This window comes from Phalangium opilio, unplaced genomic scaffold (genome assembly GCF_054372755.1).
Source record: "Phalangium opilio isolate 3A_F unplaced genomic scaffold, DU_Popi_V2 ptg000082l_1, whole genome shotgun sequence".
NCBI lineage: Eukaryota > Metazoa > Arthropoda > Arachnida > Opiliones > Phalangiidae > Phalangium > Phalangium opilio.
In genome coordinates this window covers 1,460,733-1,488,422 of record NW_028324189.1, presented here as the reverse complement: position 1 = coordinate 1,488,422, position 27,690 = coordinate 1,460,733, and the positions used below count along the sequence as shown (strand labels likewise).

The 27,690-nt window shown below is 35.8% G+C and overlaps 1 long non-coding RNA gene across 1 annotated transcript in view; it reads left to right on the top strand.

Annotated features, from left to right (window-relative positions):
* Positions 1-27,690, top strand: part of LOC149650744 (uncharacterized) — a 121,479-nt gene that overhangs the window by 8,028 nt on the left and 85,761 nt on the right. The window lies entirely within an intron of this gene.

Sequence of the window (27,690 nt, the reverse complement as noted above, 5' to 3'; positions counted from 1 at the left end):
TTGATAACTAGGTGATAAAATATCATCAAAATCCTGATAACCATTTGAGAATAGCTAGACAAATTATTTTCCAAATGTGTCGAGGTCCTTGAATTATTTGTTTAAAGCGCGAACAAGACCTTGAAAAGTGTATTTTTCTTCTCTCTACGATAAAGGAGTCTGTGATGGAGCTAGATGCCCCTCTTGCCCTATAATAGTAAGGGATACCGGGGGGGGGGGTAGGATCTCATCCCGCCCGGCATTTGCCATCTCCCCTTGTCCGATTCTCCGTGAAAGGTAACACGGAATTCCACTTCATCTTCGATTCGCTCTTCTGTATTATGCAGAGCCCCGAAGTTCCCTGCAACAGCCAGAAGAGTTCGACCCCCCGCGCCGAGCCCCATCCCCAGCGCCCCTATACAGAGCACTTCTTGTACGTACAATGATATAACGCCATGAAGAAAAGGCCAAAAATGGGGGGAGAGGGGGGACGTGGGGACGGAAGGCTGCGCTCTCTCAGAGTGGGCGAATATCGCTTTGACTGCGAGCTGGATCTCAACCATAATGGCCCGGACTCCATAAAAAAAGAAGTAAGAGTGTGTATGGCCTAGGCCATTGCCAGCCTCAAAGAGAACACGGATATGAGAAGTAGTAGTAGTAGTAGCTCTGTATTGGCTAATTTAGAGTTTACGTACTAGAATATCTTCTCTTTTGTTCCATGGGGTTGCCATAGGTCAGGGAGTTTGAAATAGGGTTGTCATAGGGCAGGGAAAACCTGGGAAAATCAGGATTTTTTCAAAATGGGACAGAAAGGTCAGGGAAAACCTGGGAAGGTCAGGAATTTCAAAATGGGATAAAAAAGCTGGGGAAAGTAAGGGAATTTCAAAATGGGATAAAGAAGTCAGGGAAAAGTGAGGGAATTTCAGAAAGGGATAAAAAGTAAGGGAATTTCAAAATGTGATAAAAAAAGTAGGGGAAAAGTTAGGGAATTTCAAAATGTGATAAAAAAAATAGGGGAAAAGTAAGGGAATTTCAAAATGTGATAAAAAAATAGGGGAAAAGTAAGGGAATTTCAAAGTGTGATAAAAAAGTAGGGGAAAAGTAAGGGAATTTCAAAATGGGATAAAACAAGTCAGGGAAAAGTAAGGGAATTTCAAAATGGGATAAAACCAGTTAGGGAAAAGTAAGGGAATTTCAAAATGGGATAAAACAAGTCAGGGAAAAGTAAGGGAATTTCAGAATGGAATAAAAAGTTGAGGGAAAAGTAATGGAATTTCAGAATGGGAAAGGAAATTTCCAGGAACATTGCAGTGTTGCACATTACCATATATTTTAATTTAACATAATTTTCGAATTAAAAGTTAACTTGTTTATAAAAATAATAACATTGACAAACTTTGGTAAACAGAACACGCATCTTTCTACTACTTATTTACTGTTCTCTATGGTGTCACGTTGAAATTGGTTATTTGGTTATACAGTATTTTTTGACGAGGACGCTTGTCGTGCCTTTTTTTTTATCGGTCGAAAGCCTCTTGGTGCAGACCCGTAGACGACAGACGAATTTTTAGCGACATCTCCAAAATACTTCTCATGGAATTCCGGCTGATTTTTGTTAGATTAGGATGTTTTTAACAAGGTTTCCCACTTTGGGTTTGTTTGCCACTTTGTTGATGCCTTTTCCCTATCATTTTTTAACCTTCACCTTTTCTTAGATAAACACTCACCTTTCTAAATACTTCTTCGCAACTTGCGCGTGACCCCAGTGACCCCGGCTGATTCAATTATCGCTCAGTTGTTGTTTGGCTAAAAGCATCAAAGTGGGCGTGTCACACACTATGTTTGTTAAAGAAAGTTTAAATCTTGAGAAAAATATGGCCAATGTGGATTTAGTTAACTTAAGTTATATTTATATATAACTAGTAAGAAAGAAAGGTACCATTGTCTGTCAGCCCAAAGGGCCGCCATTTTGTAATATGGCGGAAAATCAAAGCCCAAGTTACATTTCTATCCGCCATTTTCTAATGGAAGTAACTGCATGGCTATTCAATTCTTTACAATGACAAACCGAAGTATACCTCCTGAATGACCATCATCCGAAGTTAAGTAACTTCCTTAAACATTAAGCTGTAAAAAAGGGTTTGCTCTTTAGAAAGTATATATATATACGTTTCTAATCCATTTTAAAAGCATGGCCCAAAAAGAGAAATGGTCCTTACTTGTGTGTGTGTATGTTGAACCTACGATATACAGGGTGTTTCTGAAATTAAGCCTGGGGATGTTCTTTGGGAAATTGATTTTGAGTCGAAAATCTAACTTTTATCTCCAATTTGTTTGAACTAAGGGACACTGTTTTTGAGGTATGATTTTCAAGAGTGTTTTAGGGATGACCCCTTAATTAAATTAGAAATAATTGTCTAAATCCGTTTCTTAATTAAATTTAAGGGGTCATCCCAATCAATGTTCATAACTCGAAAATAGGGCAATATGTCAATATAGTAGACTTGAAAGGGTTCAAAGAACACTGAATTTAATTGGTGATGGACATTTCAGGAACACCCCGTATGTTAGGAACTCTTTGGGCTGGACGTAAAAACCACCACTAGCACTAGCTAGCAGCACCTTCTTCTTGCTTTGTACTATAAGGATTTTTCTCGTTGGTAGCCAATCTTCTTGTAGCCCTACTTGTTTGACGTCATTTTTCAAAGTGACAACACGTGTCTCGAGCTCCGGATGACATCACGATCCAGTAGGGTTTATTGAAGGGAGCACTAATCGGAGTCGCATTAAGCTCAAAGTCTCCCAACCATCACTTTTATTTCCTCCATCTTCCCTTCTCTCTCTTTCCATCTTTTTTGCTCTTGAGCTTCCCATTCCGAGGTGGTGGTTACCGCTGCTGCGCTTTTCCAAGTGCAGTTAGACGTTAGGAAAATACTCCGGACTTTTTCCTTCTTCTTTCTTTATATACATCCGTCCCAGACTCCCAGCATCCTTTGCGTCCCTCTAAGTAAAGAAGTTTCCTTTTTTTGGGTTACTTGGAGTCCAGCTGAGTTGATTTGGTTCTTTTATTGCTTTTATTGCTGCTAATAATGGGCTATGGGGGTTCGAATTAAGTTTAATTTTAGACATTGATAATGATATTTTCCTATAAAAACACATTTTTTTCCCTATAAAATCCTATAATTTAGGAAGGAATTTATATTTTTTGGCTTGGCTCCCTGATTTAGTTTAATTAACAATCAAGTTTTATTTTACAAACAAGGTATTTTATATTAAAATTATATCCATGCCTAAAGGTAATTGTTTAATCAACAAACACGAGTTTAATAATAACAATAACAACAATAATAATAATATATACAAATCACGTGTAAGAATCAATTATAACATTTATTCTTAAATTTTAATTATTTCACGTGTGCCGAGGACTAAATTATTTATTAAGGTTACGCGAAAAGAACCTATTTGGATTCTTAATTACAATAATTAAGTTTGCTTTTGAAAGCAGTTTTATTAAAGCGGAGCGACCGCGCCGTGCATTAGATGTAATTCCGCGCAATTAACATAATGAACTTTAACCCTATTGTGTTTCTTAATGCCTTTATATCTTTGATATGTTTCGTCCTTTGTCTAACTCGGGAATATATACAGCGACAATTTTGCATAATAGCGAATTAACCTCCGACGGTAATTAAAATCTACGAAAAACCAGATTGACTATAACGAATTACGAGGTAGCTTTTAAAAAAGGGAGCAATTCTAAACGCTAATTGCAATTAATGACTATACGGGCTTTTCAAGTACACGTGCAATGAAAGATTTAACTAACATTTGTTCACAGATTAGAGCTACGAAACGCTTGATATCTTCTTTAAATCGAAATGTTTTCGCCACGTATTGCGTGTGGACTTTAATTCATTTAAATTAATATCTACATAAATTATTCATGGACGCTTTTAGTTCTTAATGATGTTAATATTTTCGGTGCTCATCAAACACGCTAAATGTTAATTCAACCTCAATTGGGGTCGTATTCCGAACCGATTACCATGTGACCCAACCTACTCCTCTGTACTGGCAATTATTATTATTATTATTGTAGCATGGAAATCGTTTCAACATGAAATGTTTAGTTGAGTTTGAGGAAATGTTTGTAGTATTTAGTAAACAAGACCTTTTTTTGGTGCACGGGGGGTGGGGGTTATTTCAAAAGTTGAAATACGTGTTGAAATATAATGAGATCTTAATTTGAAATAAGTGCACTGTTTTTGTATGTCGTAACTTTCCGATGTCCTCCTAGACAGTGTTACCACAAATCTCAGTGAATTTAATCTTAAATATTTGGAAATTTCATTTTTGAAGTTTATTGTGATTGTAATTTTTAGATGCAAGGTTCGAATTCAAAAAACCCAGCACAAAAAATCTTCAATTTTGTTAAATTTAAATACTGTAATAATTTCTTTTTAAAGATAGTTTGACATATTTATTGTATCTTCGTTAAAAGTATTATTTAATACGTAATTTTCGGACTAAGAGGATTGTTACCATTTACACCAGGAGGCCAGGCTACTTGGCGGTCAAAGTGGCCTCTAACTGTCTTCACATTGATCTTTACCACGATTCGGCATATACAGTAACTTAAAATCACGATAAGGGATTGTTAGTTCATTAAGAACACTTTTAAACATCATTAAGGTCGATTGAATCAGCGATATAATTATTCTAATTTCCTTTTTTGAACGTTAATTCATTACGATGGGTGACAGTTTCTGGAGCGTGATTCCTCAAAACTGACCATTGTTTCTTCTTCATGTATCTCTATATTTGTAAACGTACAAAAAGATAATCTATTCTCGCGATAACAATCGTTAAATGATAATTGAAAGTGAAGACACGAAAATGCGCGTTACGCTATTTTAAAACGTAACTTATTGTGTTAACTAGCTGCGTATTCTATTGATATAATAATAATTATTTATTAGTGTCCCTAATTACTGCGTTAATTAAGGATTATTTGTAAATAAAAACTATAACCTCACGAGGAAGCGAATTATTAACGAGTTGACCTCGTTTTCGTTTTAAAAAAAATATATTTATTTCGTTAATTGTCGGTTGACTTTGTTGAAGGGATAAAATTAAGAGCGACTAATTAGATCGAGCTTTAACCCATTGAGACGAAAGAAAGAAACGTATTGGTTTGTTTGAACCTATAATTAATATTCAGAATGTAACGTGAATGATTTCCGAGGGGCTAACCACTGATTGAAGCTTGAAACTATTAGAGAATGTACCGAAATCGTCATTTAAAGGAAAACATAGGACTACGACAAACAAAATGTTCATCATAAAAATACCCTCCATAGGAATAGCAATACACCCAACTTTGGAGGCTCATAACTCTGGTTCTACTAGAGATACGGGGATGCCCTTTGAGTATGTTATAGTCCTATTTTCCTCCCATCCAACCATACTAACAACGTAGGACTACGACAAACAGGGGCCGAGTAATTAAGCAAAATGTTCAAAAACATACCCTCCATAGGAATAGCATTACACCCTACTTTGGAGGCTCATAACTCTGGTTCTACTAGAGATACGGGGATGCCCTTTGAGTATGTTATAGTCCAATTTGTCCCCCATTCAACGATACTAAAAACTTTGGGCTACGACAAGCAGGGGCCGAGTAATTAAGCAAAACGTAAACAAACAACCCCCCTCCATAGGAATAGCATTACACTATACTTTGGAGGCTCATAACTCAGGTTGTACTAGAGATACGGGAGTGTCCTTTGAGTATGTTATAGTCCAATTTGTCCCCCATCCAACGATACTAAAAACCTAGGGCTACGACAAACAGGGGCCGAGTAGTTAAGCAAAATGTTCAAAAACATACCCTCCATAGGAATAGCATTTAGTGGCGTCTGCTAGACTGAACCACTTACACCTTCGAGATTGGTTGAATTCTCACAGGCTGAAGGAGGTAAGAGGCTCGATTTAGCAGACGCCGTTTTCCTTTAAATAAATTTGCATACGTTGAGTGATTTGCATCTTAGGTATCACCAAGGTGTTTCCCCCAAGGGTATCGGTGTTAACGCTTCCACTAATACTATAGGAACCAATCAGGTTGTATATTATAAAATTACATGTTTGCCCTTTCGACAAGTTTTAAAAATTAACCTAATGACGACGGCTATTTCTTTATAATTTGCGCTCCCTAATTATTAAACAGGTAGGACTTAAAGGTGCCGATTTGATTGTTTGAAATTAAGAAATAATTTGAAACTATGGAGGGTTTTTTATTATGAATTTAATTCGACTATAATGTTTTTAATGTCCATTTATTTATTTTGATTCCCTATATTATTTTATTCTGAGAAATTATTCTGAAGTATTTATTATATCTCAGGTATAATTGCACTTATCGAGAATTTTGATTTGATAAAAAGGTGTTAGAATTATAGACTGTAATCTATATTTAATCCAGTTTTATTGTTCTATCAATGCAACTTTAATTGCGACGGGACTTAATTAGGTCAGCGATCAAAATTATAGCGATTTAACAGATAGTCGTAAAAATTAACACCAGGTTTTACCGGATATACAGGGTGTTTCTGATAAGTCTATCATTTAAATTAATTTAAGGGGGATGTGCTTTGGGAAATCGATTTTTAGGTTAAATATAACTTCTATCTCCATTTCGTTCGACCTAAGGAACACTGTTTTCGAGTTATGATTTTCAAAAGTGCTTTAGGGATAACCCCTTAAATTTAATTAAGAAACTGATGAGTGATTAAGACAATGATTTCTAATTTAAGTAAGGGGTCATTCCTAAAACTCGAAAACCGAGGGGTCCGACATTTATACAAAATTCCGTACGCTTCTCGCAAAATCGCGAAATCTTTCACACAAAGTCACGAAAACTTTGAAGAAATTGCGAAATCAGAGATGAAATTCCGAAATCTTTGGCGAAATCGTGAAATCAAGAAGAAATTACGAAATCTTTGGCGAAATCATGAAATTCCGTACGCTTTTTTGGGAATGTCGGACCCCGGGCCTCGTCGAAAACAGTGTCCCTTGTGGCAAAATGGAGATAGAAGTACAGAACATTTTCTAGTCAAAATCGATTTCCCAAAGAATAAGAATATCCCCCTCAATTTATGTCAGACTTATCAGGAACACCCTGTATGTTTACCAATATAGATTATTTTTCTGCGAATATTATAAAGGTTGCGTGTCATTTTAACGCGCAGACGTATTTTGTGGCGCATATGTATGTACTTTTTCAAACACCCACGACGACGACGGAGTTGATTTCATTTTAGGTTTGTAGGATTGCGGGCATAACAAAATTCTATATACTGACATATGTGTCGTATTACGACGCGTTTACATGACAGTATCGGTAGTTCGTTGTACGCCCCTAATACCGTAAGCCTACACGTTTACAACAACTCGTTATTCGCACGCTATAATATAAAATCCTTTTTATACATATAGTTTCATATGTAATTTAAACCAGGAATTAGTCCTTTAATTTTTTTTTAGTTTTTATTGAAGAATTAATTAATATTAAAATCTCGCAATAAATCAAAAAAATTTAATCTGAAAACCAGAGGAATTTTTTAAATTAAATATCTGTAAGGGTGATCCTTTTTTTTTGCAATTTTGCGTCGAAAATGTAACTTCTATCTCCATTTTGCCCTAATAAGGGTCACTGTTTTCGAGTTATGATTAGAATGTTTTAGGGATGACCCCTTAAATTTAATTAAGAAACTAATTTAGGCAATGATTTCTAATTTAATTAAGGGGTCGTCCCTAAAATACTCAAATCATAGCGCGAAAACAGTGACCCTTAGGACAAAATGGAGGTAGAAGTTAAATTTTCGACTCAAAATTGACTTCCCGAAGAGCCAAGAGGCAACGCCTGATGGAGCCTTTCCGACTCGCACTGCCTCTAGCGGTTCTTTTTGGTGCCAGGTAAATAACCCATGAAGGGAACGATTCCCCTCCTATTGTATTTGCACCTCTGTTGAAAGTAATGGATTGGAAGGGTCTACTAAAGATAATTTTGGGTGAAACAGTGTTGTAAATATTTCAACCAAAAAAAAAAAAGAAATAATAATTAAAATAATTATTATCCACTGTTATTAGAGACACTATTAATTAATTAGAGTCGTTACGGTATTTTAGCGTAAAACAACAGAGACACGCGCGAGCATGTAAAATTTGAAAGATATTTGTGATGATGTTTAGTGTAGCTAGAGCCTGGACTAAATGAACCTTTCCTAATGAATCTCTGCATGCAGCAAAGACATTTTTTTATTATTTTACTTTGACGACGCACCTGCCTTTAAATGAATTAAGGAAACGTCTCGGTCTCTCGGAATTAAACGCTTTCCGTCACGTGTGTTCAAGGTATCTTAATCGTTCTCTGATAGTAGCCCTTTAAACAATATACTCCGATGAATCACCTTTAATAATAGGCGTAAACCTTACCTAAATACAATTAAATGTTAAAATTATAACGGGTGTTGTGAATTTATTTAATTTAGCTTCTGGCAATTGAAATATCCTGTAGATTGGTATCATTGGTATCATAAAATATGGTATGAATTCGAATTCAACGCGCCGAAATTTTGATATCATTTTTTTTATTTGCTAATGGTGAATGGCACGCGAGGAACATACATGTTTAGCTAAGGCTTATGCCCATATCGAATCGAATATTACTTTCGATTACTAACATATTTTTAATGACTTTTATACCTTTACCAAAAAAAAATGGATTCACCGAAATATCTTTGATTTATTTTTAATAACTATTATAGACGAATTTAATCGAAATTTTATTCAATATTAATGGATTAAATTGGTTTATTCTAAGATGTTGATTGGTTTCTTTACTCTGTTGTGGTATAAATTAATCCCGATTAAGATAATTTTATTTATTTATTTATATACGTATGTTTATTTTTTTTCGTGAATCCCAATTTTACCTTCAGGTTGTCTGGCTTATATTAAGGAAAATGTACCTTGGGCGATTTACGAGTTTTGATTGGTCAAACTGTTTTAAATTTAATTAAGAAACTGATTAAGGCAATGATTTCTAATTTAATTATTAAAGGGGTTATAACTAAAACACTTATCAAATCATAACTCTAGAACAGTGGCCCTTATAGACAAAATGGACTCAATATCGCCCAAAGAACAGTGATCTAACTTAATTTATGGCATACTTAGAGCCCTGGTTGATGTATATCCAGTTGCCCACGTTCATGGGTCATTATAATGATTACAATTTGACATAATATACCCACCCTTAAAGGGATTTCTTCTTAGTATTCAAATAGATCTAGAGTTCGGACGATTCTGAGTTTGTCGATATTTGACCTTTTGACCCCTAAATGAACTTAAAAAAAATAACACTACGCATTATACTTAAATTAACACTCATAAATAACTGATTTAAATAACTTTTTTATGAATGAAATATATATATATATATACAATTTAAATGAATTGACATAAGTATATCCATCTTTCATTCATTCATTCATCATTAAGTTAATCAGGAAGTTTTAAATTAACACGAAATGCTTATTTAAAATTATTCAATCAAATATCGATTGTCATTACCGGTTCAAATAATATAAAAACAATAGTTCATTTTCCCCCTTTTTTTCGAAACTAAACTTTTACTTCCCTTACGGTTATAACCCGACCCGATATAATATACTGCATAGCGTAAACGCCCAAAAAATATGAATGCATGAATGAACCATGATGTTTTACAACCGATTTCCATTGATAAAAAATATTAAATGAAAGGAGAACATCCCCAAAATTATGTATTAGGTCCGGACATACTCTATAATATTGTTATTTAAATTATTTACCTAAATTAGGATGCTTTTCGTATTGGTATAATTACGTTTTATGAAATGTCTAAAAACATTAATTAACTGGACTTCATTACAAGATGCAATTATCTCCCAAGGTTTTTTCTGTAGCTTTTTCGAGATGCAGTATAGGGTTCAAATTCAAGGTCTATTATTGTAGTTAAAGTTCCCTCTAAAAACGTGTTTATAAATATTTAAAATTTGGCAAGTACTAAGCCTAGTAGGTTCGTGTTCGTAATTGGAGAACATGCAAATTATATATATACATTGAAATGAAAACTAGTCTTAGGCGGTAAACACAATTACTTATATAATTGCTTATGTAGAAAGGTCCCCTTCCTGATATTACAATTTTGTTAAGCCTAAACGTTAGCTATTGTATTTTTAACACTGTTTTGAATTTTCGAGTCTTTCGATGTTGATCTTACTAAATTTGACGTGTTAATTTAAACTAAACTCTAATGTTTTGGTTAATATATAGGCTAATAATTAATTAGCGTTTGAGCAATAAATTCCAAAAACCAATAATGTAGGCTTAGCTTAACAAGTAGTAATTACAAAAATACGTTAAAACCATTTATTCACTTAACTTATCTTAATACGAATATTTTTTAAGTATAAAGACAGACAACGTTGTACATTATCATTAAAATCGAGGCATGTCCCTTCAATAAACTTAACTTCATCAGCATAATGGCCTACACTAAAAACTACTGTCTAATGAAGTACATAAAATTCCCTTCGCCCAGAGGCAACCAATGTTTTTCTTTTTTTTTTTACAATATGCATCAGGTACCTAAATTTACACACTTAGACTTACGTGATTTTTAAATACACGTTTGTATCGCCCCTACCTTGAGAAACCCCTGTGAAAAATAATTATTTAGAGACGTGCATTCCTCATCTACTCAAAATGAATTAATTCGTGCATCACACGAGTAATGAATAACAAGTCCTTGGTCAGTTTTAAGCAGAATTATTTTTAGTTTAATCCTACTAGAAGTATTAAGGTTATTACGTACACAAATTAAGAGGTTTTCGTTATTTACAAAGGTTAGGGTTGAGACAATAATAACTGACTAACTAAGGGGTGTAGGGATATAATTATTAAAATGGTTAGTGAAATCTTTAAGAGATAATTATAATTTATAATATTAATATTGGTTATTAAAGTTGTTGTCTAGTCATTCTTTAACCCGTATATTCATGGTTAAAATGAATTAATTCTTGAATATAGTTAGTTTCAATAATGATAATGTCTAATTGGCCTCGAGACTAAAAGCCATGTTTGAAGAGAACAAGAAGCCATTTTGTTTCTTTTACAAATGGCGTCATTCTAGTTTGTATAGTGTAGAGTTCACGTCGAATTTGGCGCGGGTAACAGAGATCACACGTGAATGAGTAGACCCATACGACCACAATGATGGAAAATCCAGTTTTTTTTTCTTTCTTTTATGAGTTCTCAAAACTACTCGAAATTAAACTCGGGACTTTAATTATTTGATATACCGGTATACGGTGTTTGGGATAATGGCTTTTGGCTTATGGACGCGATGTTGGATTCATCCCAATACTAAGAACCCGAACCCGTCGTCTATTCATCTTTTTAACTCCACCGTCAATGTATGGGAACAAAATGTTACACCAGTACAGTTTTTTTTTTCTTTTTCTGAATCATTGTTTCAAATGGTATTAATTACGTTTATGTTTTAAAGACGTTTGTTTAATTAGAGAACATTGTATTCGTAACTTTCCCGCGCGCAGTCAGGGTTCGAGAAAAAAAACCGGGTTTTATTGGGTTTTTTTAATAGTTAGCAGACTTTGCGTGAATTCTAGTAATTGTCATTCAAATAGTAAATGTTTCATTAAAAGTAATAAATATTATTAAGTAATACTTTTGAAGTTGATACAATAAATATTTTAAAGTATCCAAAAAATAAATTATTTTAGCTTTTAAATGCATGAAATGTTGTTGAAGATTTTAAAATATTCAATTTTGATGAATTTGAATGGTAGAATAATATTATTTTAAAGATAGTTTAAGATATTTACTGTATTAACCTCTGCATCGAACTGAGACACTTGGAATATATACAAACAAGATGACCCCGGCCATATTGCAGTTTTCCTCGGTCTAATTTGTCACACCAAAAGCTTTGGTTAGAAAGGCGCCCAGCCACAAATGAACAGAACAATATTTTTCCACCCACCTCGTAAAAAGTAATAGTAAAATCGACTTTCCTGGAGCTTTAGAAACCCCGAATTATTTACGAGTTTAAATTCTAAGCGATTAAGTAATTTTTTCGTTGTATTGAATGAATCTCTATGACTTTTTTTATTTTTGAAATATCTCAATAATTCCATAGAACGTAAATCGGGTATGAAAAAGAGAGGCCGCTCTTATAATAACCCCCTCTACACGTTGTAATTTGAAACCCCACAAGCCTAAAATATTTTTACCCAAAAGACAAGCAAGCTCATGTTCTCCCCTTAAGGAGTCGGGAATTACGAGACGGTGCAGCGACCAGAGGGGACTTATACCGCCGACTCAACCAACCCCGGACCAATCCATCATTATTAAAGTCTATATAGAGAAAATGACTAGCTTATATTAAAAGCCAATCGAAGGTTTTGATCCCACCAAAAATCCCATTTCCGAGTGGGCCACATACATACATACACCTGGTGGTACTTTTTGACAATAGGTTAATGGACACTGAACCCCTTTTGTCATGATGCAGTGTAAGGACATTTTCACTTATGTGTAAAATATTAGGGATTTCAAGGAAAAATAGATTATTTTGGCACGTGAAGATAAAATATTGGAGATTTGAGGGAAGTAAATAGTTATTTTTTTCACGTGAAGATAAAATATTGGAGATTTCAGGGAAGTAAAGGTTTATTTCGGAGAGTGAAGATTAAATATTAGAGATTTCAGGAAAGTAAAGGATTATTAGATAGTATATTAGAGATTTTAGGGAAGTAAAGGGTTTATTTTGGGGCGTGAAGATAAAATATTAGAGATTTTAGGAAAGTAAAGGGTTATTTTGGCGCGTGAAGATAAGATATTAGAGATTTTAGGAAAGTAAAGGGTTTATTTTGTCTCGTGAAGATAAACTCTTCTGAACAAAATATTAGGGATTAGTTAATAATAATAATCTAAGCTTTTGCCTACGAAGATTATACATTGTCTCTGTGTAAAACCTAAAACAAATTACGTATGACAAAGATGTCATACATATCATTAGAATTAAATCAGCAAAATAATTTATTCCAAAAAGAATAAAAAACAACAAAAGTCGTTCCCTTACGCCCGCGTAACAAAACAGTTCCCGTCGAATATGCAAATTGGGCATCGCAACCCACATAGCAGCAGCAAAGTAACAACGTGTTACTATCTCGCCGCGTGTTTTAGCATGACAGCGATACGCTAGGTGATATTACTCGGGCCATTAATGAGAGCTACGAGTCGCTTTTAATGAAGACGAGATCGTGCCAATAATACTAATTACGATTAATATCTCTCCCATAGCGGATCAGCGATTTACCAGAACTGTACAACAACATGTATAAGATATACTTTTCCATATATACTAATGTACCCAACAAGGTAGAATTTTAGTAGTTCATAAGATATGTTCCTATAAGTTTGTCCAAGAAGTGATATCTATAGTTTATTAGGGTGAAGGTATAAATTCGATTGCACATTTCCAGCTCTTTATCTCCAGTCCAAACGTATAGTAGGTCCGGAGTTAATCCCCGCCTCTAAAATTACAACCAGCATCTCATTGGTTCTTGAAAACTTACGTCAGCGCGGCGACGCGAATGACGAAAATTACTTGTATTTTCCGACTGAGGAGAGCTGGCGAAATAGCCTGGTCTCCTATTACGTCCCCCCTTGTATTTTGAAAGGGGGACTGGGGCTATGGCCATCGCGAATAGTTAGGCATCTTATACCTTCTCCCTAATAAACTAGATATCACTTCTTGGTTTGTCACTGTTTACTGCGAGCTTGTCATGAAGTACCGTGTCATACTTATGGAACATATCTTATGAATTAACTTATGGGAGGATATTTATTTGAACAACAAATAACACGACAGTTTCTTGATATTAATGAAAATATTCATGTATTTTTTTTCACCATGGAGTTGAGATTAATTTTATAATGTAAATTGAAGGTTATACTTGTAAATTTTTCGAAGGTCAAAAAGGTCTCATTATTTTTCATTATAGTTAAAGAGTATTTCGACAAATAATTGGGCAGATTTCGACGCTACAGGATCGAGTGATTATTAAAATTTATATACAGTGTGTGCCATATATGATAAGTCTACCATATTTTTAATTAGCGTTTGTTTGAAACAACGCGGTATGCGATTACCAAGTTTAAATTAGTTCGTTCGTTCCCGGCTCTCGTAGCCAGAGTTATTTGGGTTTGTCTTTCGCATTATTAACTTCTGTCTTTTTTTGATCGAAATTGTCCTCGGGGTCCAGATGAAGTTGGAATATCTGGGAGGGCTTCCGAATAATGTATATGAAAAATAATACCAACTATGATATGGGCCTTGGGGTCGAACGGTATGGTCATTTTTCAAAAACCAAACATCACTTTAGGCGACCGTATTAATATTAAGTTACGTTCGCATTGGGTTATTGAAGTGGATACATCTTCAGTATAATATTGCAAGTTTATGAGTAATGTTCCATAAGATTGACCCCACATATTCTTCGTAAAGCTATTTAGTTGGTACTAAGCCTTTGACAGCGTCTCACCAGGCGTCGCTTTACCTCGAATCTATGACGTTTCGTCTACGTCACTTCATGACAAGCTCTCCAGTGACAATCTTATGGAACATATCTTATAAAGTTTGGTAATATTTGGTCCAATGGGTACCTATATCCTGTAGAGGGACTTTATGGCTTTTGGGGTTCGATTTGACGCTATTTTTCAAAATGGCGACCCGAAAACTAATGAAAATGACCCGACAGGTAACGCCGGATACCCTTGCTGGTAGTATTTTGTATTAAGTTATGTTTGAACGCATCCCTGGCTAAATTTGGAGAGGAGGGCGCAATTTGGTAGTCGATTAACGCATTTGGTAAAAAAAATTAAGGGGGGTTGAATGTTGTTTCTGGTATATGTTGGGGAGGAAGCCGCTATCGGGAGCTCAACTCTATCATTAAAGATCATTAAGACCGGCGCTGCTTGTGTCTTCGGACTTTGCTGGCCATCGTCTTGGGGGCATCAATTCACCGCACCGCCTCTTTTAAAAGGGGACAAAACGAAACTCTTGTTCTGGTGGTTGCCATTTGACCCCCATTCCATAGTTACTCCGACATTGCCATGATGCACGTAGCCTTTCAAGACCATCGTGCGATTACGTTCGCAGTTGCATGCCCTTTGCAAAGAGATGAATTTATTTTGAACCATTGAATATTTTTGTTGGGATCGAAGATTGGGGCCTCGGGTCGGTCGGCTTCGAACCTCCATTAATTCTATTATAGAGACACGCGTACATTGGAATACAGTTATTAAAAACTTCACCGCGATGTTATTATACGGGGTTGTGTCCATTCGCCCCGACATCGCATGCCAATCGTCGTCTCTTTCCCGTTGCTGATCCCGAATCATTTTTTTTAAACCTTGAATTTTCGCTAATCATCCTGTAATACGAGGTTTTGCTTTTTTACGCCTGATACCTTACAAATCTTGTTATTTCATATTTTTTTCTACCAAAAAAAAAAACGGGAATTAAATGATGAAATTAGTATTTGTGTATCGCTCGCCGTATCGAAAATATATATTATTTGCCATTCCATATACATTATTATTTACAGTGCTATTTGCTAATGATAACCTCGTTTTCTCCTTTAGTTATAATGATTAATTGCATTAATTTTATTTTATGTTTCCCTATGAAACATAAAAACAAGAAAAAACTTTGTCATTGGTGTTATTTATGTGTGTTTTTTTTCTCTGTTAGGTTCCTCTGGTGTTCATACATTTTTTGGAAAAGCCGATTGGGTTGTAATAATATTTTAAGGGTTTTTCATGTATATTTTTTATTTCTAGCCTAGTTTCATTAAACAAACCTTACAACCTGGAAATGTCAGGGAAATATATGGGAAAAACCTGGAAATTTCAGGGAAATATATGAGGGAAAACCTGGAAATGTCAGGGATATATTAAAGGGGAAAACCTGGAAATTTCAGGGAAATATATGGGGAAAAAACCTGGAAATTTCAGGGAAATATATGGGGGAAAACCTGGAAATTTCAGGGAAATATAAGGGGGAAAACCTGGAAATTTCAGGGAAATATAAGGGGGAAAACCTGGAAATTTCAGGGAAATATAAGGGGGAAAACCTGGAAATTTCAGGGAAATATATGGGGGAAAACCTGGAAATTTCAGGAAAATATATGGGGGAAAACCTAGAAATTTCAGGGAAATATATGGGGGGAAACCTGGAAATGTCAGGGAAATATACGGGAAAGACCTGGAAATGTTAGGGAAATATATGGGGAAAGACCTGGAAATGTTAGGGAAATAAATGGGAAAACCTGGAAATATATGGGAAAAACCTGGAAATTTCAGGGAAATATATGGGAAAGACCTGGAAATTTCAGGGAAATATATGGGAAAAACCTGGAAATTTCAGGGAAATATAAGGGGGAAAACCTGGAAATTTCAGGGAAATATAAGGGGGAAAACCTGGAAATTTCAGGGAAATATATGGGGGAAAACCTGGAAATTTCAGGGAAATATATGGGGGAAAACCTAGAAATTTCAGGGAAATATATGGGGGGGAAACCTGGAAATGTCAGGGAAATATACGGGAAAGACCTGGAAATGTTAGGGAAATATATGGGGAAAGACCTGGAAATGTTAGGGAAATAAATGGGAAAACCTGGAAATATATGGGAAAAACCTGGAAATGTCAGGGAAATATATGGGAAAAACCTGGAAATGTCAGGGAAATATATGGGAAAGACCTGGAAATTTCAGGGAAATATATGGGAAAAACCTGGAAATGTCAGGGAAATATATGGGGAAAACCTGGAAATTTCATAGAAAAATAGGGGAAAATTTACTGTTAACATTAACAATTAACAACAACTATATCTGGGAATTTTAACCTGAAATTTTGTTTATGGTTAACCGTAAGTTCAATCAACTAATTATAATTTCTAACAGTGCCTGCTCAAAATGGATTTCTGTATTTCGGAAACAGGGGGAAATAAATATTTGGGTCGTTTGGGGGGGGGGAAAGAAAGCAAAAAATGTCGAGACAGAGTAAGAGGGGGGGGGTTGCATGATATTTATTCGCGTGATAAGGTTGTATTAGAGTCAGAAGCTAAGCTTAATCAGTAACCAAACAGCTTTCCCCTAATGGTTAGCCAAGGGAAGTATAATCCCTAAGAAGAGAGCTATATAAGCATTCGCCTCTGGGAAATCGTAGCTCACCTGGTCCCCTAATCGTCAATGATCTAGTCTTTCTCTCTACGCTACGTCTATCCTCTTGATGGTTTAAACATTCTTGGTCCCCTTCTCTCTCTCGTACGCCCCTCCAAAATGAGACAGCTGCTTCTGTCTTAAAAAAAATGACTGAGGTTATGATCTATTAGCCCTTATTATCCGTCCGCGTTGATAGTTTAGTCGTCGCGAATATTATTACAACAGGAAACATGACGTACTTCGTGTATCCCGAATTAAGAGAAACCTTTTCTCCTATCATTTGCCAGCATTCGCACTCTCTCGATTATTAGCCTTGAAGATTAATCTTCTATCCTTTTGTCTAAACAGGAAGTGAATGATTGAAAAACGGAACCAGTTTACTTAACCATTGTCATTTTAGAAACTTAAATCGTTTATTCCACGAGTTTTAAGCGCGGAAGCAGAAACGAGTCACGTGACCGTACTCTATCAATTGTTAAAGCGCGTGCAATTTCAAAATTGAAAATTAGGCTTAATCTTGTTGTCATAAAGCACGTGAAAACGCAGAAGGCGATACGATTCACGTGACCGTACTGTATCAATTGTTAAAGCGCGCGCGCAATTTCAAAATTGAAGATTAGGCTTAAAACGAATAATCGTGTTCTCACTCACAAAGTGCTTGAGGTTATTAATGGATAAAGCTCGCGCCATTTTGTTTGAGTTTTAAAAGCACGTGAAAACGCAGAAAGAGATTTCTATTCACGTGACCTTACTCTATGAATTGTTAATGCGCGTGCAATTTCAAAATTCAAGATTAGGCTTAACGTCGAATAATTATGTTGTCACATAGCACGTGACTAATGGCTAAAGCACGCGCAATAATAAAAAAAATTCAAACCGTTAAGTTTTTATAAGAATCAATGCAGACGACGCTTCATTATACGATAGTAGTGGTGGGGACTCCGGGACTCCCAACTGAAGATTTATTTTTCCCCGAGTCCCGATCCAAATACCCCCTAGTGAAATGCCTGTTGCTGACGTCATACACATTGTTAGATGGCGGCCTATTTTAAAAAATGGGGGTAGGAACTCTACATATTTAAATACATATTCCGAAATAACTACTAATCGGAGAGTTAAAATTTTGATATTTATCAATTCTTTGAAAGAAACTCTATCTTTTTTTAAATGAATGAAAGGTTTTTCAAATAAAGCTGCGCATACCCTTTAACAACTATTTTAAATTTATACTCTAGCATTTTTGTATTATCTACAAAAATCGTGTTTTAATTTAGTTTGATTTGTACCACCGACTGTAGTCTGTATAGATTCGTCTGTCTGTGTCCTTGTACGATATCTTGATCACGAAATTATCGTTCGTTCGTTCTTCGGGAAATTAACCCTCTTATCTATTAGTATATATAATAAAGCTAGTTTTCTAGGTATGACAGTTGATTTATCACCGTGAACATAATCAAAGTATATCCGAAAAGCAATAGCAATATCCCCCCACGCTTGTTCTAATCAATGTTAACAGAGTATATGACTCATTTTTCAGAGGTCGAAACAAAAGCGTGGATGTTAGAAAATCGGTACTACACACATATTTTTTGTTTCTTTCGCTTTTCCACGCTTTCACTCTTTATAAGGTATAAAATACACGCGTTATGTCAATATTACAGTAGCGTAAGCGAGTTAAGCGCTGGGGAAATCGACTATAAGCTCCTATTGTAGCACGAAGCTATAGTAAGTTTCCCCTCCCTTCTCCTCTGGTTCCCCATAACGCAGCTATGACGACTAAATATTGTAGTTTCGCACGCGAAAAACACTACTCGTAAGTTCGACTGTATTATTGTCGTCGAATGGAAAGAGAACGCATGAGCGATTCGGGACTAGTTTAGAATAATAAGTAGGTATACTCAAAAGTATACGACTGACGAATAAGAACCCGACCTCGTCCTAATATTCTGCCTCTAACACACTGTTTGTGTGTGTGTGTTCTAGGCGAGCTGTCCCCTATACTATATATGTATGGTGTGTATCGAACGGCTTCTTCTGTCCTCCATTACAAGGGTTCGTAGAGGCGATGGTTTTGGGTATATGCTTAATTGAAGCGACCAAGTTCTATCATTTATTTAGAAGTCCTGGATATTTAAGAGGGAATTTTATTGGACTGCTCGGAGTGTTCTGAAACGTTTTGGTGTTCCAATCGAGATCACCTCTTACTACAGGATGCACGTGTTCCATTGGTCGTGCGCTCGGCCCGAGTTCTGCTCGGAAATGAAGCATATTTTTCTTCAAGATCAAATTGAGAAAAATCTTATTTCTTTTTGTCAAATTTGATGAAGAAATAGAGCAAACCTTGAACGATATCAGAGCATTTCAATGGAATGAAGTCATGGTAAAAAATCTCCCTTAGGTACTAAACTTTGGAATTTTACCAACGTTGTCAATTTCAATCCTGTACACCAGTTGAGAGCTTTTACAAAATTTTACACCACGCCACTGTAGCGTATAACAAATGACTCTATTGGCTGACCCAAGTTTCAAACCAGATTATTCCACAAACCATGACTCGATTTAAAAAACTCCACTCAACAATCTTCAGTCAGACTGATATATTTTTACCTCTCCGAGTGACGTATGTCACGGAGAGGTTCTAATTTCGACGTGTCTGTGTGTGTGTCTGTGTGTCTGTGTGTGTGTCTGTGTGTGTGTCTGTCCGTTGTTACACCCACGTGACCGCGTTCGCAGTTTGCAAATCGGAGCAAACGTGTATTCAATTTCCAGACCGCATTTACAGTCCCGGAAATTGTATTGCCTGTCTAACAACTCTGTTCATTTGTTCACCCCACATGGACACCAGTCTGAACTTACTGGCTTCTAAACACCACCATCTTCTAGTCTTTCGCCCATTCCACATGGACACCAGTCTGTACTTACTGGCTTCTAAACACCACCATCTTCTAGTCTTTCGCCCATTCCACATGGACACCAGTCTGTACTTACTGGCTTCTAAACACCACCACCTTCTCGTTTTTGTCCATTCCACATGGACACCAGTCTGTACACCTGGCTTCTAACACCACCACCTTCTCGTCTTTGTCCATTCCACATGAACACCAGTCTGTACACCTGGCTTCTAACACCACCACCTTCTCGTCTTTGTCCATTCCACATGAACACCAGTCTGTACACCTGGCTTCTAACACCACCATCATCCTTAAGGTTAAGACATACGCGGCGATCGGCTAGGGTTACGAGAAACGTCTAGCCTTCCAATGGAGGGGTCTTCCTCCAAGGTTCACGCAATTGCGGTTGTTCTTGCTTTTAGCTGTAGTTCGACACCCTTATATACTACCTATTTGAGTAAGGCGAGCAACCGGAGTATGCTTCATTCCAAACGTCAATATTAGTCAAGTCTCTCAAGGTTGTTTAATTATTCTTTTTTAAAACGATGTAACGCTCAATAAGGCGAACAACTAACGAAGAAAATATTTAATATTAATTATATTTATTTAATTATTTAAGAAAAATCTGTGCTAACTAAAACCATATAGTCAAAGTTAATATAGGACGAGTAATGAAGATTGCGTATAAAGTCGATACACTGTACACATTTCATAGTTAATATAGAGCGAGTATTTAAGAATTTCGCCCACTGTATTACTAATCATGGAAACTCTAGAAAATTAAAATAGGTCGAGTATTGATGTTAATAGAGACGGAGTAGAGGAGTTGAATTAGGATAAATAAAAAATGCAGTTTGTTGTGTCACTGTCTCAGTTAGAGAGGTAACGGTTGGTAAGTGCGATACTATCGTAAGTGTGTTTTGGGCACATTCGCGTTGTTGGTACACAATTAGAAAGATGTTTTCAATCCACGGCCATCTTTGAAACTTCCACACCTCTGTTCATACTCCTTGGGTGTTTTAAATTTCTTTTCTTAAAGAATTAAGAAGTTGAAACTATATATTTTATTAGCGGCGTATTTAAATATTTTTTACCGTCGCGAAACACCACAATGATAAGGAAAAATATTTTTTTAAAACATAATCAGATGAATTTCAGTTATAAAGAACTAAAATTCTGTGAATACCTAGGAGTAATGGAGTGAATTTTTACCAATGTCCAGAGATAATAAACATAAGCGGGATTGTTTCATATTTGAACAAAAATACTGTTTCCACTAATAGGTTTATACTCCTTGTTTTAATATTTAAGATAATCTAGTTTCTCAACTCAAAATTAAAACGGAAAGAGTTAAAAAGCAGCCTATGTTTATTCTGTGTGTGTCCGTCCGTTAGTGCACCGCGTTAGCAGTTCGCTTTGTTTTGTGGAAAAAAATCCTACAAAACCTTAATATTTGGTTTTCTCATAATGTATAATTAATATATGGAAATATTTTTCGTAATTTCGATGCCTTTAGTGGTTTTGTAGCTATAAAGCTCTGTTTCATTTTGATATCCCAAGAATATTTTTTATTATTATTATTTGAAATCGATGTTTATATATTACTTAAGCTATACTACATCTGTTTATAGCATAATTTTTTCTAAAGTGATTTCAAGAAGAACGCATCCATATTGGTCAAATGAACTTTTATTTGTCAATAGGCCTATTGAACCAAAAAGTAAACGCTTGGGTTTGGTTTTCGTTTCTGTAATACAGAGACATTAACGGTTCAGAGTGAGCCGAAAGTTAAATACACTTTTAAATAATTAGGCTTAGACTTTATAATCATGGTGGAAATCTGGGCCGCGTTCAGCAGAGCTCAGCGCTGTTAGCAGTGTCCTACAGAACGGGATTTTGTTATTGAATTTAGACGTCACGGTGCTCAGCGCTGAGCCAGCACGGTCTTCAAGGAAAATAGTCGGGTTTTTGGATAACGTGACGTAAAACGCGTAGTTCTCAGCTTGGCGAAAAAAGCATGGAGGAATTAATACAAAAAGCTCTTGCTGATTATGATGGTACTAGAGCTATTTAATTAGCGTGAAACAAGTTGATCACGTGAGAAGTTTAAGAGACATGTTAGTTTCTAATTTTAATTATAAAAGTTGTTGTTATCTATCTCTTAAAATATGTTATCATACAATTTTTGTTAAGCCTTGGTACCTTGCACGCTTTATTGCGCTAGCGTCATTTTTAAAACACCGATGACCGGAGAAAAGATATGACGAAAGAGCTCACAGGTAAACGTTTTCCAAATCCGCTGTCTTTTTTGGTGAGCTCTGCTGAACGCAGCCCAGATCAGAGAAAGGTCTGATCGCAATCGGATTATAGCTTCGTGTTTTCATGCTTTTTATGGTGCGCATTTACCTTCAGTGTGTGTAGCCACAAATTAGCTTTGGTGTTATGTAACGTTAACAGTCATGTTGACAAACTAAGAAAATCGTTGAGGTGAAACGAGAGGATAGTGTTTACATGGCAACCCTGTTGTGAATATGGCTTTGAACATAGAGGGTATACAGTTGAGGAGTAGAAAATTGGGCCTTTACAAACACGTAAAGGTAATATCCCTCCAAAGTTTTATCTCTTCATTTCCCGTTTTTCCCCCATCGGATGATTTTAATGTGTACAAGTATATCCTTATTGGATGTAAAATATCGTCTGATTTACAGTATATTTGCTATGCTTTGTATACTGCTTTAATATTTCATAAATTTTAACTTCACTATTTGCTCATAAAAAAAGAAACATTTCCATATCTGGGTAAATAAGTTTGTAAGTAGTCCTCCTTTAGACTCGGAGAGGTAATATTTTGGTTTTCCCAACTTGTATTATAATAAAGCATATATACGTAACAGCGAACTAATTCATTCAACATGTTCCGTATTTTTTCCGTTCCTGGACTGTCTAGGGGCGTTGAAAACATCTCTTTGACGCTTACGTTGTTAAAGGTTACTTCTATAAGCCCTCCTTTAATCCCCATTTATTGCACAACCGACAGCTATGAAATTTAACATGCAATACCTAAATCAACTCCCGATTTAGCCCAAAAAGTACGCCTTAATTCGGTATTTTTTCAGCCGAGAGGCATATATTTTGTTCTTTGTTAGTTATTATCTGTCATGCGTGCTTCTCAAATCATTGGTTATTTACTTCGTTAGGTTTACAATATGTTAGAGGTACAGTCAAATCGAATTCGTATTCGCTATTCCTAGGCCTTCAATAGGTGAACTTAAACTGAAGATTAGTTAATTTGATTTTCCTGTAAGGTTTCATTGTTGCAAGGCAAAAGTGGGAACATAAGGTTTTGTTTTTATGTTATTTAAAATGCAGTGAAAGCGTCATGCATTTACTGTTAAGCCTTATTTGTTAAGTCGATGGTTTAACTAACTAAAGATAAGTGGCAATAAGTCGCAAGATGACTTGGTCCAATTAGCTAGCTAGCTGAACTTATAAGTTATTTTCAGTTAAGATTTCAAAAAGCGATAACATTTGTGATTATTAACGTAGAAAACGTGAATTTGTTTTAATGTTATGTAAAATGCAGTTAAAACGTCGTTTATTTTGTTGACTCCTGCTATAAAATTTGCCTATTACAATAGTTTTTTTAAAATTAAGCGGTTAGGTAACTTATATCTACTCGGTCATCGAGGCGTGACACTGTTCTTTCTTTGCCTTATTAGCAAAATCAACGTGTATAGTGCACAATGCAAGTATAACTGCATGTGTTACGTACGATAGCATGCATGCACTGTTGGTATCTATACAGGGTGTTTGTGAAAAGTCCATCAATAATGAAAGAGCGTATTTATTGGGCCATTTTGAGTCGAAAATGTTCTATGACATTTTGCCGTCCGAGCCACGGTTTTCGAGTTATGATTTGAATATTTTAGGGATGACCCCTTCATTAAATTAGCGCTGTCTTTCAATTTCTTAATTAAACTTAAGGGGTCATCCGTAAATTACTCCAATCATAACTTGTAAACAGTGGCTCGGACGGCAAAATGTCATAGAACATTTTCGACTCAAAATGGCCCAATAAATACGCCCTTTCATTATTGATAGACCTTTCACAAACACCCTGTATAGACGCCAGACTATACTATAGGTGTGTTGCGTGTATCGAACCTTGTTAAGCTTCTTGAGCATACGTAGCACGTACTTTGTTCGTAAAATATAAACGCTGTTTACTGCAATTATAACCGGTGTATGTATGTATGTATGTGTGTATATAAGACCCACTTATAAACTGTCAGGGTTATCGCTCGCTCGCTATTTGGAAGGATTTGGTTCGGAAACATTTTCTATAAGCATTTACCTAGGATTTCTTGATTTACTTTTCTCTACAACGCACAACAAATGAATCAATATGTACATTTAACTTGTATCATTCATTGGTTTTTAGTGCAGTGCCTGTCTAAGAGAGACTTACAAGGGGTTGCCATAGAAAAATCTTTGAATTTGAAGTGAATGTTGAATGTCAGGGAAATTTAATATTGTGATAGAAGTCAGGGGAATTTAAAGTTTTCGTGAAAGTAAGGGGAATTTAAAGTTGTCGCGAAAGTCAGGGGAATTTAAAGTTGTCGTGAAATTCAGGGGAATTTAAAGTTGTCGTGAAATTCAGGGGAATTTAAAGTTGTTTGTCGTGAAATTCAGGGGAATTTAAAGTTGTTTGTCGTGAAATTCAGGGGAATTTAGAGTTGTTTGTCGTGAAATTCAGGGGAATTTATAGTTGTTTGTCGTGAAATTCAGGGGAATTTAGAGTTGTTTGTCGTGAAAGTCAGGGGAATTTAGAGTTGTCGTGAAAGTCAGGGGAATTGTAAGTTGTCGTGAAAGTCAGGGGAATTGCAAGTTGACGTGAAAGTCAGGGGAATTGTAAGTTGACGTGAAAGTCAGGGGAATTGTAAGTTGACGTGAAAGTCAGGGGAATTGTAAGTTGACGTGAAAGTCAGGGGAATTGTAAGTTGACGTGAAAGTCAGGGGAATTGTAAGTTGACGTGAAAGTCAGGGGAATTGTAAGTGGTCGTGAAAGTCAGGGTAAATTTCAAGGTCTCGTGAAAGTCAGGGTAAATTTCAAGGTCTCGTGAAAGTCAGGGTAAATTTCAAGGTCTCGTGAAAGTCAGGGTAAATTTCAAGGTCTCGTGAAAGTCAGGGTAAATTTCAAGGTGTCGTGAAAGTCAGGGGTTTTCAACGAATAATAGACTAGTGGAAATTAACCTATTGAGCTTAAACTGGCATGTAGGACATTAAAAAAGCCTAGAATTGTAGTCGTAAATGATTTATGACAAGTTGTACATTGTGATATTACAAGGTTGTAGCGTTTTTTACCTGTTGTAGAAAAAGCATAAAACAAGTCCATAAGGCACACGAAAGACGAAAAAACGCTCTCTTTCGCAGCTGGTACACCTCGTTACGTGACTTTTAATCTAAGCTCTTAGTTGTATTGATAGCGTGTTGCATGCGCCATCGGCAATCGCTTAAACCAAGAATGAATTTCGTCGAAATCAATGAAAAGGATTTCCTATAACTCGCGCTGTTTTAAATTGTGTGGTGGCCGTTATGAATTAAGCCTTTTGTACGACGATGCCTGGATTACCGGGGCTGATTTCGTTTTCATTTGGCGTTTCGTACCGGAAACGACGGCCTTAATGGTTTTTGATACCTGTTTGCGTTTCTAGTTTAGTAGAGAGAGAGAGAGAGAGAGAGAGAGAGAGAGATTCAATATTAAATAAAAATTTCCGCTTGTCATTTTTCGTCGGTTCGCGACCTTCGAAACGAAATTAATATGTCGTAACGTAACTGACTATCATCAAATTAATACAATTTTTTTTATTATTATTTTTTTTTTCGTATTTTCTACTCGTGTCGTCACGTAGACTATATCTCGCTATTCTGGAAAACCTTATTTATCAGGGAATTTTAAGGTTGGGACTAATTTATGAGGGATTTTAAGGTTGGGACCGTATTATCAGGGAATTTTAAGGTTGGGACTAATTATCAGGGATTTTTAAGGTTGGGACGGTATTATCAGGGATTTTTAAGGTTGGGACGGTATTATCAGGGATTTTTAAGGTTGGGACGGTATTATCAGGGATTTTTAAGATTGGGACGGTATTATCTGAGAATTTTAAGGTTGGGACTAAATTATCAGGGAATTTTAAGGTTGGGACAAAATTATCGGGGATTTTTAAGGTTGGGACTAAATTATCAGGGATTTTTAAGGTTGGGACGGTATTATCAGGGAATTTTAAGATTAGGATTAAATTGTCAGGGATTTTTAAGATTGGGACTAAATTATGAGGGATTTTTAAGGTTGGGACTAAATTATCAGGGATTTTTAAGATTGGGAGAAAGAGTCAGGCGATTTTTAGATTGGGATTCTAACGTCAGGGGGTTTCACGAATGACACTAAAATGTCAGGGAATTTTAAGTCTGGGACCTGGAAATTGATTCTGAAAATATTTTGGCAACCCTGATTAAACGTTACGAATTCTGAATAAAGAATGTTCAAAGTGTTTATATATATATTTTTTTAATAAAGTCAAGAGACAAATCCGCGGGCCATTATTGAGATATTTCGCTTGAAGGCATCCCTATTTGAACGCAATCTGTATGATGGCGAGAAGTGTCACATCCAATAAACATCGGAAGAGACACTTCCTAAGAGATTAGTATATTAAATTGAAAGTGCATTGGCGCGCTTTTGGGAAGTATATGGTTCCGTCTCTTCCAACCGTCTGTCGGACCAAATATAGGGTACAATATTCAACTCAAAAGTTTAATAAACGTTTGTAGTAGAATGATATTTGCTTTATTCAGTATTTCGCTCGAAATACTTTTTGAGAAGGGACAATTTTGATATTGAAAGACGATGCGTACCACATCGACGGGGGGGAAAAAGTTACGCTCGGCTAATTTGCATAACCGAGACATCTGTTTGAACGATTTTGTTTGAGGGGATAGTTTTATAATTTAAAAATCAAATCCTTATATTGATTCTTTGTACAGTAAAATAATATCAAGAAGTGATATCTAGTTTATTAGGAAGAAGGTATAAATTCGCCATATTTATAATCTAGCTTTATCTCCAGTCCAAATTTACGTAGGTCCGGAGTTAATCCCCGCCGCCTCTAAATTACAACCAGCAGCATCTCATTGGTTCTTGAAAACTCACGTCAGCGCGACGCGAATGACGAAAATTACAGTCATATTTTCCGACTGACGAGAGTGTAGCTAAATAGCCCGGCCTCCTTTTACGTCCCCCCTTGTATTTTCAAAAGGGGGACTGGGACTATGGCGCGTCAATACTTGGGCATCTTATACCTTCTCCCTAATAAACTATATCACTTCTTGGTAAAATAATATCTTTCGGTTTTTATTGTTATTTTCAAACAATGTTTGCCTTTCTATTTCGTAAGTTAATTAC